The sequence below is a fragment of the Arachis hypogaea genome, chromosome 4 (assembly GCF_003086295.3).
Source record: "Arachis hypogaea cultivar Tifrunner chromosome 4, arahy.Tifrunner.gnm2.J5K5, whole genome shotgun sequence".
Taxonomy (NCBI): Eukaryota; Viridiplantae; Streptophyta; class Magnoliopsida; order Fabales; family Fabaceae; genus Arachis; species Arachis hypogaea.
The window spans coordinates 34,007,105-34,025,250 of NC_092039.1; the positions used below are offsets into that span (position 1 = coordinate 34,007,105).

Genomic DNA, 18,146 nt, shown 5'->3' on the forward strand with positions numbered 1-18,146 from the left:
AAGCTTAGAGTGGATGTGCAAACCTTCAAACAAAAAGATGGTGAATCCCTCTATGAAGCTTGGGAAAGATACAAGCAGCTGACCAAAAGATGTCCATCTGACATGTTTTCAGAATGGACCATATTAGATATATTCTATTATGGTCTATCTGAGTTTTCGAAAATGTCATTGGACCATTCTGCAGGTGGATCTATTCACCTAAAGAAAACGCCTGAAGAGGCTCAAGAACTCATTGACATGGTTGCAAATAACCAGTTCATGTACACTTCTGAGAGGAATTCCGTGAATAATGGGACACCTCAGAGGAAGGGAGTTCTTGAAATTGATGCTCTGAATGCCATATTGGCTCAGAACAAAATATTGACTCAGCAAGTCAACATGATCTCTCAAAGTCTGAATGGATGGCAAAATGCATCCAACAGTACTAAAGAGGCAGCTTCTGAAGAAGCTTATGATCTTGAGAACCCTGCAATGGCAGAGGTTAATTACATGGGTGAACCTTATGGAAACACCTATAATTCATCATGGAGAAATCATCCAAATTTCTCATGGAAGGATCAACAAAAGCCTCAACAAGGCTTTAACAATGGTGGACGCAATTGGCTGAGCAATAGCAAGCCTTTTCCATCATCTTCTCAGCAACAGACAGAGAATTCTGAAGAAAACACTTCTAATTTAGCCAATCTAGTCTCTGATCTGTCAAAGGCCACTTTCAGTTTCATGAGTGAAACAAGATCCTCCATCAGAAATCTGGAGGCACAAGTGGGCCAGCTGAGTAAGAAAGTCATTGAAACTCCTCCCAGTATTCTCCCAAGCAATACAGAAGAGAATCCAAAAGGAGAGTGCAAAGCCATTGATGTAATCAATATGGCCGAATGCACAAGGGAGGAGGAGGACACAAATCCTAGTGAGGAAGACCTCCTGGGACGTCCCTCAAGCAAGAAGAAGTTTCCTATTAAGGATCCAAAGGAATCTGAGGCTCATATAGAGACCATAGAGATTCCATTAAATCTCCTTCTGCCATTCATGAGCTCTGAAGACTATTCTTCCTCAAGAAGAGGATGAAGATGTAACTGGAGAGCAAGTTGCTCAATACTTAAGAGCTATCATGAAGCTGAATGCCAAGTTGTTTGGTAATGAGACTTGGGAAAGTGAACCTCCCTTGCTCATTAGTGAACTGGATACTTGGATTCAGCAAATTCTACCTCAAAAGAAACAAGATCCTGGCAAGTTCTTGATACCTTGTACCATAGGCACCATGACCTTTGAAAAAGCTCTATGTGATCTAGGGTCAGGGATAAATCTTATGCCACTCTCTGTAATGGAGAAGCTGGGGATCATTGAGGTACAACCTGCCTTGTTCTCATTACAATTGGCAGACAAGTCATATTGAGACAACCTTATGGATTAGTAGAAGACGTGTTAGTGAAGGTTGAAGGCCTTTACATCCCTGCTGATTTCATAATCTTAGACACTAGGAAGGAAGAGGATGAATGCATCATCCTTGGAAGACCTTTCCTAGCTACAGCAGGAGCTGTGATAGACGTCAACAGAGGTGAATTAGTCCTTCAATTGAATGGGGACTACCTTGTGTTTAAGGCACATGGCCATCCCTCTGTGACAAAAGAGAGTAAGCATGAAGAGCTTCTCTCAGTTCAGAGTCAAGAAGAGCCCCCACAGTCAAACTCTAAGTTTGGTGTTGGGAGGCCACAACCAAACTCTAAGTTTGGTGTTAAGACCCCATATCCAAACTCTAAAGCTTGGTGTTGGGACTATACAACATTGACCTGATCACCTTTTATGACTCCATGAGAGCCACTGTCAAGCTATTGACATTAAAGAAGCGCTTGTTGGGAGGCAACCCAATTTTATTTATCTTATTTTATTTTATTGTTATTTTGTGTTTTATTAGGTACATGATCATGAGGAGTCACGAAAAAAATATAAAAATAAAAAACAGGATCAAAAACAGCAGAAGAAAAATCACACCCTGGAGGAAGCACAGGCTGGCATTCAACGCCAGTAAGGTGCATCTGGCTGGCGTTCAACGCTAGAACAGAGCATGAATCTGGCGCTGAACGCCAGAAACAAGCAACATTCTGGCGTTTGAATGCCAGAAATGTGCCTAGAGGAAAAGCTGGCGCTGAACGCCAGCAACAAGCATGAAACTGGCGTTCAACGCCAGAAACATGTTACATGTGGGCGTTGAACGCCCAGAATGTGCACCACTCGGTGTTTAAACGCCAGAATGGTGTGCAAAGGCATTTAACATGCCTATTTGGTGCAGGGATGGAATTACTTGACACCTCAGGATCTGTGGACCCCACAGGATCATCTCAGGATCTGTGAACCCCACAGGATCCCCACCTACCTCACACTCTCTCTCTATTCATGGTCATCCCTTCTGTTTTTCATTCACCACCTACATCTATCCACTCTTCCCCATACACCCCACCTACCTTTAAAATTCAAATTCTCTTTCCCACCCAATCCCACCCATATAGCCGAATACACACATCCCCCAATCTCCTCCATATCTTCTTCTTATTCTTCATTTTTTCTTTCTTCTCTTGCTCGAGGGCGAGCAATTTTCTAAGTTTGGTGTGGTAAAAGCATAGCTTTTTGCTTTTCCATAACCATTAATGGCACCTAAGGCCAGAGACATCCAAAAAAAAAAGAAGAGAAAAAAAAGGAAGACAAAAGCTTCCACCTCTGAGTCATGGGAGATGGAAAGACTCATGTAAATGATTTATAGCTCAGTGGTAGAACATTTAACTGCAAATCAAGAGATCCCTGAGATACCTCAGGGGATAAATTGTCCTCCACACAATTATTGGGAGCAACTAAGGATAAAGACACCAAAATTACTGGGGATCATGCAACAGAAGCAAGGAAGAGACATAAAGGAGCTCAAAAAGCACCATTGAACCTTCAAGAAGGCGCCACCCTCACTCAGGTGGATTCATTCCTTGTTCTTATTTCTTTCTGCTTTTCGGTTTTTATGCTTCATGTTTATTTATGTTTTGGGTCTCTACTTCATGATCATTAGTATGTAATAACCATGTCTTAAAGTTATGAATAATTCCATTAATCCTTCACCTCTCTTAAATGAAAAATGTTTTAATTCAAAAGAACAAGAAGTACATAAATTTCGAATTTATCCTTGAATTTAGTTTAATTATATTGATGTGGTGACAATACTTTTTGCTTTCTGAATGAATGCTTAAACAATGCATATTTTTTATCTTGTTGTTTACGAATGTTAAAACTGTTGGCTCTTGAAAGAATGATGAACAAAGAGAAATGTTATTGATAATCTGAAAAATCATGAAATTGATTCTTGAAACAAGAAAAAGCAGTGAAAAAAGCAAAAGCTTGCGAAAAAAAAAATAATAATTGGCGAAAAAATAATAGAAAAAGAAAAAACAAGCAGAAAAAGCCAATAGCCCTTATAACCAAAAGGCAAGGGTAAAAAGGATCCAAGGCTTTGAGCATCAATGGATAGGAGGGCCCAAGGAAATAAAATCCAGGCCTAAGCGGCTAAATCAAGCTGTCCCTAACCATGTGCTTGTGTCATGAAGGCCCAAGTGAAAAGCTTGAGACTGAGTGGTTAAAGTCGTGATCCAAAGCAAAAAGAGTGTGCTTAAGAGCTCTGGACACCTCTAACTGGGGACTCTAGCAAAGCTGAGTCACAATCTGAAAAGGTTCACCCAGTCATGTGTCTGTGGCATTTATGTATCTGGTGGTAATACTGGAAAACAAAATGCTTAGGGCCACGACCAAGACTCATAAGTAGCTGTGTTCAAGAATCAACATACTTAACTAGGAGAATCAATAACACTATCCGAAATTCTAAGTTCCTAGAGAAGCCAATCATTCTAAACTTCAGGGAAAAAGTGAGATGCCAAAACTGTTCAGAAGCAAAAAGCTACAAGTCCCGCTCATCTAATTATAATTAATATTCATTGATATTTTGGAATTTATAGTATATTCTCTTCTTTTTATCCTAATTGATTTTCAGTTGCTTGGGGACAAGCAACAATTTAAGTTTGGTGTTGTAATGAGCGGATAATTTATACGCAAGGCATTGTTTTTAGGTAGTTTTTAGTAAGTTCAAGCTACTTTTAGGGATATTTTCATTAGTTTTTATGTTAAATTCACATTTCTAGACTTTACCATGAGTTTGTGTGTTTTTTTGTGATTTCAGGTAATTTCTGGCTGAAATTGAGGGACTTGAGCAAAATTCTGAAAAAGACTGACAAAAGGACTGCTGATGCTGTTGGAATCTGACCTTCCTGCACTCGAAATAAATTTTTTGGAGCTACAGAACTTCAAATGGCGCGCTCTCAACGGCGTTGGAAAGTAGACATCCAAATCTTTCCAGAAATATATAATAGTCCATACTTTATTCGGAAATTGATGACGTAAATTGGCGTTGAACGCCAAGTACATGCTGCTGTCTGAAGTTAAACGCCAGAAATACGTCATGATCCGGAGTTGAATGCCCAAAACACGTTATAACTTGGAGTTCAACTCCAAGAAAAGCCTCAGCTCGTGGATAGATCAAGCTCAGCCCAAACATACACCAAGTGGGCCCCGGAAGTGGATTTATGCATCAATTACTTACTCATGTAAACCCTAGTAGCTAGTCTAGTATATATAGGATATTTAACTATTGTATTAGATGTCTTTTGACCACGTTTCATCTTTGGTCTCAGTTTTGTTTTATTCTTCATCTTAAGAGGCTATTGATCACGTTTTAGGGGGCTGGCCATTCGGCCATGCCTGAACCTTTCACTTATGTATTTTCAACAGTGGAGTTTCTGCACACCATAGATTAAGGGTGTGGAGCTCTGCTGTACCTCAAGTTTCAATACAATTACTATTACTTTCTATTCAATTCTCTTTTATTCTTTTTCCAAGATATACGTTGCACAACACTTTGATGAATGTGATGATCCGTGACACTCATCATCATTCTCACCTATGAACGTGCGTGACTGACAACCACTTCCGTTCTACTCTAGGCTGGGCGCATATCTCTTAGATTCTCCAACAGAATCTTCGTGGTATAAGCTAGATAGATGGCGGCATTCATGGGGATCCGAAAAGTCTAACCTTGTCTGTGGTATTCCGAGTAGGATCCTGTGAATCCGGAAAGTCTAACCTTGTCTGTGGTATTCCGAGTAGGATTCTGGTATTGAATGACTGTGACGAGCTTCAAACTCCTAAAGGCTGGGCATGATGATAAACGCAAAAGAATCAATGGATTCTACTCCAACCTGATTGAGAACCGACAGATGATTAGCCGTGCTGTGACAGAGCATTTGGACCATTTTCACTGAGAGGATGGGATGTAGCTATCAACAAGGGTGATGCCTCCAGACGATTAGCCATGCAGTGACAGCGCATAAGACCATTTTCCCGAGAGGATTGAAAGTAGCCATTGATGATGGTGATGCCCTACATACAGCTTGCCATGGAAAGGAGTAGGAAGGATTGGATGAATGTAATAAGAAAATAGAGATTCGAGAGGAGCACAGCATCTCCATACGCCTATCTGAAATTCCCACTATTGATTTACATAAGTATTTCTATCCTATTTTATTTTCTTTTTATTATTAATTTTCGAAATCCATAAACATTTAATCTGCTTAACTGAGATTTACAAGGTGACCATAGCTTGCTTCATACCAACAATCTCTGTGGGATCGACCCTTACTCACGTAAGGTATTACTTGGATGACCCAGTACACTTGCTGGTTAAGTTGAACGGAGTTGTGAAAAGAAAGTGCTGAGTTAGTTTTTAGGCACATACCAAAGAGCCATTATTGTTGATCACAATTTCGTCCACCACCTGGCAAAAAATACTCTGTCAAAAATCTATGGGCTTCACGTTTTAACTGATATTTTATTTCCATACCATGACTTTTTTGTTCAGATCAAAGCACCTTTTCTTAACATGTATATCATCTTCTCTTTGTTGGTCTTCTGAAGTTTCATTGTCTTTTACCGGAACCTTATTGAGATCAAAATGCATGGATCTGTCAATTCAGATAGAGGAGATATCATCTAAATTGTCTTCTGAACCACACTCTTGTCAGGGACTATTTCTCTAGAATATTCAGGTAATACTGAAAATATCAACATGTATACAACAAAATAAGTATAACCAGGAGAAACTAAGAACTCCCAACTCATTAGATACTGACTTAAAAAAAAACGGACGACAATATGCTAAGACAACTTTAAAACTAAACGCAAATTATCGACAATTACCATTTTCCTTGTTAGTAGTTTGGGCAAATTCCTAGACAGAAGCTCTGTAGCGAATGTTGTGCTTGCAAAGGATGATTAAAAGTTCTTAGTTTTTATTTGTCCTATTTCATCGTTATGTTATGTTCGCTAATGTTTTCAAAACGTAACATTATTGGAATTGATATTGAATATTAGATATCAAAATTATCAAACTGCAACATTAAGAACAACAACAGCTGAAACAACATTAAAGATTTAACATAAACTAAGTTTTGATGGAAAAAAACCCATTGAAAGAAACAAAAAATCTACTTTTACTCATGAAAATTCACAATACAATAAGTACTTAACTGCAAATCGAAGATACACCAAATTTTTTTTTGTAACCAAAGAAAACAACATACAACGTTGAGTTTATTTAACTTATTTCATGACACAAAGATCCTTTTTAAATTACGTTAAAATTTTTCATATAAGTTTTACGTAACATCATCAATATTCTCTGAAGCATTTTTTATGGGATCTTTTGTATCATCCTCCTTTATTAACTATAAATCTCCAATGTCACTTTCTACTGACATGTTTAACTCTGACTGTGGAGAAAAATCAACTTCAACTTTTTCATTCTCTTCTCTCATGCTACTATTTTCTATCGTACACTACACCAAATTTAACGTATAGTTACACTTGATCTGTGACCCTTAATTTAAGGGTCTCTATTCGTTAATATAGTGACATTTATACTTATAATTTTTTAACCGTCACTGTAGTAGAGTCTCATTCTTTCTCTTTTACTATGTTTTTACAAAAATTCGTTCACGCTACAGTCAGGGAGATGAGAGGAGAAGAGATGAGAAAGTAACAACCATTCGCCGTTCTGAGTCCAGGTCGTAGTTCGAGTCCGCCGTTCGCTGTTCTCACATGGCGGTTCGAGTTCACCGTTCACCGTCGCGCTTCAAGTTCATTGTTTATTGTTCCCCTATCGCGATTGGAGTTTTTTGTTCGCTGCTCATCACCGTTGCGTTTCGAGTTTGCCGTTCTCCGTTCATCACCATCACGATTCGAATTCACCGTCTCTGTCCCCACGCTGTCCCTTCTCTTTCCCTCTTTTGTAAGTGCGAACCCTAATCTCCTCTTTTCAGTAACCATTTCTTCTCTTTCAACCATAATATTGAACACCAGTAGTGAGTATTTGATTGTTCTTCTACTGTATATTTTCTCCTGCAATTTCTTTATTGTTACTTAGGTTTGTTGTGATGAAGTTATTGCAATTGTTTATTGTTAGCATTATATTTTGCTATAATTTATTATATTGATTATATCCTCAAGTTCTCTTTGCTGTTTTTTTTCTTTACACTCTCTTATTTCCTTTTAACTTTATTAGCACTCAACATGTTCGATGAAATGCTTTAACCGAATTTGCTTAGGTTTGTGTGCAGAGTGAGCTACTTGTTAATATTTACATAAAATATTTTCCTCTTCTTCTTTTTATATTTATGTGATATGCTTTTTTAATTTGATATTCATTCTTCTACTTGTAGAGTAAGCACAATGCTCTTTACGAGTGCAGGAATATCAACTTCTTGTTGTATACCTGATTTTAGAGGTCCTAAGAGAATTTGGACACTTTAGGTAATTATTTTGAATCTTGCAAATGCTTATTCTCTGATGAAATTAAGTTTTTATTCCCATGATTTATCCTAATTCCTAGCCTAGTTACTTGGATTTGTTTTGAACCTGAGATTGCCAAAGGGAAACATGTTCCTACACTATATGTTGAATTTGAAATCAAACCCAAAATTTTATGTTAAATGTAGGTTTTTCTACTGAAGAGTCATAAAGTACTATGATAATTGATATTGTTGGACAAAGCTATTAAAAATTAAGTCAGATGCTGCTATCATTTGCAATGCACTCATTTCTTATAAAGAATTTTCAGCTTTCTCCTGTTAAGTAGAAGCAACATAATCTCCAAATGAGTATGTTTTTAATTATGATTTTCTTCTTGGTTTGCTTTTTGGATGATTTATATCAGTCAACTACAAATTCTTATTTTTAAAGACATGATTTAAAATTATCATAATCTAATCATCTGATTTAAACATCTTAAGGTACTTTCGTGACTTTGAGGTAGAAACTATTGGTTTAAAGGAGACATCACGATTCTGTTCAGATGAAAAATATGGACCAAGACTCGGGGATACAGTCCTTGACTGGGAGGTAGACAATGTTAATTTACTTGATTGCAATTTGATTGAAGTTTGACTATTATGATTTATTATGGTTGTCCGCTAGTGGATCTTGTGTTTTCTTTGGTATTAAAATATGATATCAAGTCAATAATCTGTTATCAGAATTGCAGTTTTGTAGATGTTAAGTTTGGTTGCTGCCTTTTCATGGGTGTTTTAGCTGCAGAATTCCCCCCCCCCCCGTGATTGTGCTTTTTGATGATAATGACTGATTTTTCCCTCAAATATTGAATTGTAGACAACAGCATCCATTATTTAGTTTCTTCATTTCTTCTTACTTTTGCCTATACATGCACACCATGGCAACCATGTACATTTTTTGCACGCAATAGATAATGGTCATTGTTGCTTTCCTAAGCATGCTATTCTTCTTTTACATTGATGCAGAATCAATACTATATATATTTGCAGTTTTTACTTTGAAATCTCTTATTTCTTTTTAATTTTACTAGCACTCAACATGTTCGATGAAATGCTTCAACTAGATTTCTTTGAATGCTATATTTCTTATTTCTTCTCTTAATAATTATCGTAAAATTGTAAATGTTTGAATCAATGCAATGGTAATATGGTTGAAGTAAATGCCTATTTCCTAATATATAGGTGAGTGATGCTATGGCAACATTAGCTGGAGCAGAATATTGGGACAATGATGTTGCTGTTGCTATCATTTGAGGTATCGAAACTAATGCCTACTATGTTGAGCAAATTGATGGCATTCCTAAGTTACAAGGTGGTGTCTCCTCTTCTAGAAAAATGGTTAGTAAGAATAGCATTCTTTCTTCATTACTTTTATGAGAATTTATTTATCTTCTTAATAGATCCTCCTAATCACTACACATGGCAAAAATGTGTTGTCTTTTAAGATTTCAATCAGTATTTATGAGGAAGTTTAGGAGGAATGTTGAGATACTGTATTATTACTCTATTTTCACATCTTGTCGAAATTCTGGGAATGAGTTTGTTTCTCTTAATCTGAGGCAAAATACTCTTTCATTCAGTACCTCTTGACAAGATTGAGTAAGGTTTATATGTTGCTTTCCAATTCAAATTTCATTCTTTTTCCAATTAAAATCCACTTATTTGCCATATGTAGCCAGCAAGCATAACTTGTAACTGTGTCTTCTTCTCCTCCCAGTTTGATGATGGGCTTGGTTTTGACATTTCATCGGCATCATACTCTAAATCACAGGTGAGTATATTTTTCTTTGTGAATTGAATTTTATGCCTAGTTAGGATCCTAGTTCTAATTGAGTGCGTGAGAAGATAATCCTAGTTCCATATGTAATGTGCTGCATATCAAAGGTGGTTGCTATATGTATTTTGTAAAAACCATCATTCTAATACAAACGAAGATGATCTCATAGATATTAATCAGTACAGAGTAATCTCTATATTTCAAGTACATTTAGAAACTTTTTTTATTTTTATATTCTTTTACTTAATAAACTATCTATACAATAAAAGTAATCGAATAAGAATATAAAATATTTTATAGTATATATCAAAATTAAATTCGTTTACCAAAGTATTGAAAGAGAATCCAGATATGGTGGCAAGAAAACTGCATAAAGATATATAAATTCATAACACGTGACAAAAAAAAATAGTTATTATTGTTAACATAGATGGAAAAAAAGAAGAAAAAAGTAGTAAGTAGTAAGAGAGGAAGCAAGGTAAGGAGTTAGTGATGGGCGTGTTGAGAAAGTGAAGAAGCAATGATGGGTGCACACGTGGGAATCATATCACCTTCCACCTTCTTGCCTCGATTTCCTCCAACTTCTTTAATCAAAACCAAAATCAAAATCAACACATCACCTGGTAAGTATTAATCAAATTTCATCTCATACACTTTGTTATTGCAATTTATATTTATATTTATTTAGTCTCACACTCAGTTCTACTACTTTCTGTGTAGCTAAATTGCTTTGCTTCTTTCTATCCAATTTGTTTCTTAGGTTTGGCATTTTGGCATTTTTCCCTTCAAAGATTAAGTAGCCTTTTGGCATTTTTCTCACTGTTACAACTCTTACTGTATACATACCCAAGCATAGTTTAGTTGTTGATGAAGCCCCCAAATATTTAATCTTTTGCTGATAACTACTACTTCTTGCTCTTGGATTATTTTTCATAGTTTAATTTCTGCTTGAGCTGCTCTTTCTATTAGGATTATTCTTAAGTTATTTTCTTTATACTTTATCAGTTTTTATGATCTGGTCTTGTTTTGTTCGCTGTGTTGGATACTGTAGCTGAAATTACTCGTGATAAAGCAAAGAAAAATGATACACATGAGGGAAATAATTAATCTATCAATAATTACAAGAATGATAATTAATCTATCAATAATTAATAAATAATTATAATTTTTTTTTGGAATGCAGAATTTGATTTTAACTCCATTATTCTTTTCCTTTGTTTCTTTCCCAGAAAACTCTAATATAGAACCAATTTCTTGGAACACTCGTCTCAAAATAGCTATTGATGCTGCTAGAGGCTTGGGTTTTTTGCACACTTCAGAAAGCAAGTTATATATAGAGAATTTAAGACCTCCAATATATTATTAGATTTTATCGATTATGACTATGTAAAACATATAGAATTCAACTTTTGAAATATTATGACTGTTTGGCAATAGCTAATTATGTTGTTTCTATTTTTGTAAATTTTGTGAGATTGAGTTTAAATTTGTTGAAATATAATGTCATTTATTATTTTATTGGTAGACAAATAAACTATTATTTATAATAGAAATATTTTTTGCAATAATTAGTAAAAGAAAGCATTAATGTTGGAGAGATTATGACGGTTTAAAACAGCCACTAAATACAGAATAACTTTTTCACAGGAATTAGTAATTTAGTGACGGTTTTAAATAAAAAAACCATCACTAAAAATATTGTGATGGTTTAAATAGTCACTAAATATACTTAAAAACTGTCAGGAGAACTAGTAACTTAGTGACAGTTTAAAATAGTCATAAAATATAAGGAAAAACTGTCACAGAAATTAGTAATTTAACGACAGTTTCAAAATGTCGCGAAATACAGCATAAAAAACACCTTTACAAGTGTTACAAATTAGTGACGGTTTTATACTTCAAAAACTGTCACAAACAGTTTAGCGACACTCTTTACCAACGGTGGTCCAAAACCGTCACTATGCCAGCTAGCGACGCTCAAATCTGTGACACTTTTTTTAACCGTCGCAAAACCATTTAGTGACAGTTAAAACCGTCGTCAAGCATTAAAAAAAACGGTCGCCAAAATGCTATTTTGTTGTAGTGGTAAAAGATCAAATTGATATTTTGTCTAGATAATTTACTTATATAAATCATATCAGCACCAAAATTACTCGATTATCCTAAAAGTAAAATGACTACAATTTTTTCCTTTCATTTTTAATATAAAATATGGACATTTAAAAAATTTTACAAATAAAGGTAAAAGTTTTACTTATATAAATCATGAAATTTTGGTAGGTTTTACGTGATGTATGTAATTCACATGAAATTTCTATAAAACTTAAAAAAAGCCCACGATTTATGCATGGTTACATAAAACTCTATAAAACCCATGATTTACTATTGAGAGAAAAATGTGTATAAAATTAGTGTAAAATAATCTAAAATAAAATATATATTGATATCAATTCTTTTATTTCTATAATATAAATTTTTCATGTTGACGATTGGTGCGGTGATTTAATAACCCACAAACTAATCGGTAAGTGCATCGGGTCGTACCAAGTAATACCTCAAGTGAGTGAGGGTCGATCCCACAAGGATTGATGGATCAAGCAATAATTGTTAAAAGATTTACTTAGTTAGGCAAGCAGAAAAGGATTTTGAGATATTCAAAAGGTTTAAATTTGAAAATATCAGAAGGCAGGTACGCAAGTAAATAAATTGAAAATAAAATATTGGAAAAACAGTTAAGGTTCAGAGTTATCTACTTTTCTGGATTAACTTTTCTTACTAACTATTTTAATCATGTAGGATTTAATTTATGGCAAACTATATGTGACTAGACTCTAATTCCTTAGACATTTCTAGCCTCCTCTAAAATTTATCGACTACCAATGCCTTGGTCAATTAATTCCAATTAGAGGGTGAAGTTCAAATTCCAGTTTATATGCCACAAAAACTCTAATTACCCAAAAATAAAAGGATTATATGTCACGTATTCCGTTAAATCCAGATAATTAAAAATTAGGAGAATATATTTTCAAGCTGTTGTTCAAGTAAAGAGCTTTTCCAAGTTATACAAGAACTCAAATAGAAAGAGGGTCATACTTCCGTTCCACCCAAATTCATAAGATAAAGAGCGAAAACAATTCTTAAATTATAAATCCATACATGAATTAAAATAGAAAAAGCAATAAAATCAATCCATACAAATAGACAGATCTCCTAACCTTAACAGTAGAGGTTTAGTTGCTCATGGTTCAGAGAGAAAATAAAGATTCAGGTAAAATGTACTGAGTTCCAATCTGATGGCTTCCAATTCCCTAAAGCAGAAAAGTTTCTCCTTTTTATAACTAATCCCAATTAATTTAAAAATCTAATATTTAAAATTAAGATAATATCTTTTTCTATTTTCAAATTCAAATTTGAATTTAAATTAGAATCAATTATAGCAATCAGCAAGTCTTCAATTGATGGATGGAGATCACTTGATTCCTTCACTCTGCAGCCTCTAATTTGTACTTTCTGGGCTGAAAATTGGGTCAAAAGCAGCCCAGAAATCGCCCCAGTATTTTTCTGCATTTTTTGCACGTGGCGCATGTCACGCGTACGCGTCGATGGTCTTTTTCGCGAGTCACGCGGACGCGTTGGTCACGCGCACGCGTCGCTGTGCAAATCTTCAAATCACGCGTACGCGACAGTCGCGCGCACGTGTTGCCATGAAAAGCTCAAAATCACGCGTGCGTGTCAGTCACGCACATGCGTCGCTCTTCGCTGCCATCTCCTTTGATTCTTGTGCTACAGAAACTCCATCAAATGCAGACGAATGCTACCTAAAATAAACAAAATTGTACAAGACTCAAAGTAGCATCCATATTGGCTAAAAGATAATTAATTCTTTATTAAACTCAATAAATTAGATGCAAATTCACTAGGAAAAGATAGGAAAGATGCTCACGCATCACAACACCAAACTTGAATTGTTGCTTGTCCTCAAGCAAACAAAACTAATATAAGCTTATGATGTGAATTTGCATGAGAATGAGAATTCGGTTAAGCTCATGTCTCTTCTTATAGTGGGGTTTACAACGGCAATCCTAAATAGTTTTGGCATCTCACTCTCTTTTGAATCAGAAGAATGTTACTGTCATCTAGAATTAGAATCCGGATAATATTATGAATTCTCTGATCTTTTGTAACTCAATTTAATCTTTGAACACAGCAAATTTTCTTTGATGCTTTGCACCTTGAGCATAGCTGTAACTTTAAATGTTTTGTCTCAAGCTTTACTTGACACAGAAACACCACAAGCACTTAACTGGGGAACTCTCTTTAAGTTCTAAATATTTTTATTTTTATTTTTATTTTTTTATTATTAATATCCTCAGACAGTGGTGCTCAAAAGCCTTTGGCGTACTCTGCAATTGATCTCGACTCTAAATGTTTTGTCTCAAGGATTACTTGACACACGAACACCACAAGCATGTGACTAGGAAAACAACTCTTTGAGCTTTTAATCATGTATGACCTCCCGAGTCATTGATGCTCAGAGCCTTGAACCTTGCTTTTATTTTTCTTTTGCTGTTTCTTTTGCTTCAAGGATTAAACTTTCATTAATTTCAAAGAAATCATAATAATTCTCTAAATTCCTGTTCCTTGTACATCAACATTCTTTGATTCAAATTTAAATATGCACTGTTCATGTCATGCATTCAGAATTACAATTAATACCACCACATTTAAGTAAATAAGACTACTCTTAAAATTAACTCAATTTCTCATGCAATACATCACTTCTGTATTTTTTTTATTTGAATTCAATCTCAGTGAGTAATATATGAGACATCTTTTCAGAATTAAAGCAATTAAGAGAAAGCTAAACTAGTCCTAGGATTCTAACTAATAAATGATCATGCAACAAACAAAGCAAAATAACAAAAAACTGGAACATAACATAGAAAAAGAGGGGAGGAATAAAAAATGAAAGGAACTCAACCATCCTTAATTATCCTAGCGGTCATTTTATTCTTCAGGTTGTGCTCCTCAGTAAAGATGATTCGCCTCCCATTTGGTGCCATAGGAATAAATAGAAAACCCTTAAGCGAAGCGTCAACACCAAACTTAAAGGTTTGCTTGTCCTCAAACAAAGAAGAACTGAAAATATTATGATGAAAGAAAAAAGAAAAGGATAAAAGAATAAGAGAGAATTAGGATTGGGAGAGGGGGAAAGAAAATTAAAACTGGGAAGCGAACTAGTATAGTTGTGCAGCGCAGGTGACGCGTACGCGTGCAGCACGCGTACGCGTGGATCGCGGAATTTTCTTAATGACGCGTAAGTGTTAGGCACGCGTCCGCGTGCCCTTGGTTTTGTGCGATTCGCGCTAAGGCAGCCGCGTGCACGCACAACTCGCTGTTTGCGTGGCTTAGGAACTAATATTTTTATACGACGCGTGCGCGTCATGCACGCGCACGCGTGGATGGCCATTTGTGCAGATGACGTGCACGCGTTAGTGACGCGTACATGTGATCAAATTTGTGCCTCTAGCACACTTTCAGCCCCAAGCCAGCACAACTCTCTGCCTAAACACATATTTACGTTAAATTTCAAGGTCACACGTACGCGTCATTGACACGCACGCGTGGAAGGCGAAAAGTGCAAATGACGTGTACGCATGGGTTACGCGTACACATGATGCGGCTTGTGCTTCCAGCATGCTTCCAACGCTACTCCCGCTCAACTCTCTGTTCACTTTTATTTTTCACGCACACACAAATGACGCATATGCGTCAGTGACACTTGTGCGTCAGGTGCTCTCTCTCTCTCTCTCTCTCTCTCTCTCTCTCTCTCTCTCTCTCTCTCTTTTCCGGTTCCTATTCTAAAATAGCTGCATAATCAGAAAATTAGTAAGAACTCAATAAAAATCAAATAAGTAAGAAAACTACTACTACGAAAAATAACTAAGGATACGAAATTATCGGGTTGTCTCCCGACAAGCGCTTCTTTAACGTCACTAGCCTGACGGTCAATTCTGCTAGTTCAGCAGATGGATGGACCTTTGGTGATCAATCTAGCCTCCAAGATAGTGCTTCAACCTCTGGCCATTCACTGTAAATTTTTTGTCAGAATTCTCTTCCTGTATTTCCACATGGCCATATGGTGAAGCTCTGGTAACCACAAACGGTCCTGACCACCGGGATTTCAGCTTCCCGGAAAAGAATTTGAGCCTTGAATTATACAGAAGCACTCTTTGTCCTGGCTCAAAGACTCTGATGGCAATCTTCTTGTCATGCAGTAGCTTGGTTCTCTCCTTATAGAGCTTGGCATTCTCATAAGCTGAATATCTGAATTCATCAAGCTCATTCAATTGAAATATTCGCTTAATTCCTACCAGCTTCTGAATCAAGATTCAGATACCTGATTGACGAGTAAGCTTTGTGCTCCAAGTCAACTGGTAGATGGCAGGCTTTGCCATAAACCAACTGATAAGAGGACATGCCGATAGGAGTCTTGTACGCTGTCAGGTATGTCCAGAGAGCATCATCAAGCTTCCTAGACCGGTCCTTTCTTGAAACACTGACGGTCTTCTCTAGAATCCACTTGAGTTCCCTATTGGAAACGTCAACATGTCCACTTGTCTGAGGGTGATAGGGGGTTGCCACTTTATGACGGACTCCATATCTTTGTAGAAGAGAGTCCAGCTGTCTGTTACAGAAGTGGCTTCCACCATCACTAATGAGTGTCCTTGGGACACTAAACCGGCTAAAGATATATCTCTGAAGAAAGCTCAGTACCACCTTGGCATCATTGGTGGGTAGAGTCACAGCTTCCACCCATTTGGACACATAATCCACTGCCACTAGAATATAGTTGTTTGAATGTGAGGATGGGAAAGGTCCCATGAAATCAATACCCCACACATCAAACAACTCAACCTCAAGAATCCCTACTGTGGCATTTCATGGTTGCAGGGAGATTCGTGACTTTTTCACATCTGTCACAGTGCTTTACAAATGCTCTTGAGTCCCTGAAGAGAGTCAGCCAGTAAAACCCACTCTGAAGGACTTTTGTAGCTGTCCTTTCACCACCAAAGTGGCCTCTATACTCAGAACCATGACAGTGCCAAAGAATCTGCTATTTTTCTTCATCTGGGACACATCTTCGAATGATTCCATCTGAACACCTTTCAAAAAGGTATGGCTCCTCCCAAATGTAGTACTTTGCATCAGTCAATAGCTTCTTCACTTGTTGCCTACTGTACTCCCTTGGGATAAAATTCATGGCCTTATAATTTGCAATGTCTGTGATGAGCGGATATTTTATACGCTTTTTGGGAGTAATTTCATGTAGATTTTAGCATGTTTCAGTTAGTTTTTAGTAGAATCATATTAGTTTTTAGGCAAAAATCATATTTCTGGACTTTACTATGAGTGTGTGTATTTTTCTGTGATTTCAGGTATTTTCTGGCTGAAATTGAGGGAGTTGAGCAAAAATCTGACTTAGGCTGAAAAAGGACTGCTGATGCTGTTGGATCCTGACCTCCCTGCACTCGGAATGGATTTTCTGGAGCAACAGAAGTCCAATTGGCGCGCTCTCAACGGCGTTGGAAAGTAGACATCCAGGGCTTTCCAGAAATATATAATAGTCCATATTTTGCGCGAAGATAGACGACGTAACTTGGCGTTGAACGCCAAGTTCATGCTGCTGTCTGGAGTTAAACGCCAGAAAAACGTCATGATCCGGAGTTGAACGCCCAAAACACGTCATAACCTGGAGTTTAACGCCAAGAAAGGCCTCTACTCGTGGATAGCTTTAGTCTCAGCCCCAGCACATACTAAGTGGGCCCTAGAATTGGATTTCTGCACCAATTATCTTAGTTTACTCATTTTCTGTAAACCTAGGTTACTAATTTACTATTTAAACAACTTTTAGAGACTTATCTTGTACCTCATGACATTTTTCAGATCTGAATTACATACTTTTTGACGGCATGAGTCTCTAAACTCCATTGTTGGGGGTGAGGAGCTCTGCAGCGTCTCGATGATTTAATACAATTCCTTTGTTTTCCATTCAAACACGCTTGTTCTTATCTAAGATGTTCATTTGCGCTTAATTATGGAGAAGGTGATGATCCGTGACACTCATCACCTTCCTCAATCCATGAACGTGTGTCTGACAATCACCTCCGTTCTACATCAGATTGAATGAATATCTCTTAGATTCCTTAATCAGAATCTTCGTGGTATAAGCCGGATTGATGGCGGCATTCATGAGAATCCGGAAAGTCTAAACCTTGTCTGTGGTATTCCGAGTAGGATTCTGGGATTGAATGACTGTGACGAGCTTCAAACTCCTGAAGGCTGGGCGTTAGTGACAGACGCAAAAGAATCAATGGATTCTACTCCAACCTGATTGAGAACCGACAGATGATTAGCCGTGCTGTGACAGAGCATAGGAA

General features: G+C 36.7%; 1 non-coding gene across 1 annotated transcript; it reads right to left on the reverse strand.

Annotated features, from left to right (window-relative positions):
- Nucleotides 1–104, reverse strand: LOC112799066 (small nucleolar RNA R71). The gene has a single exon (XR_003200652.1). It is a non-coding gene; the product is annotated as a small nucleolar RNA R71 (small nucleolar RNA).
- Between the last annotated feature and the right edge of the window lie 18,042 nt (nt 105–18,146).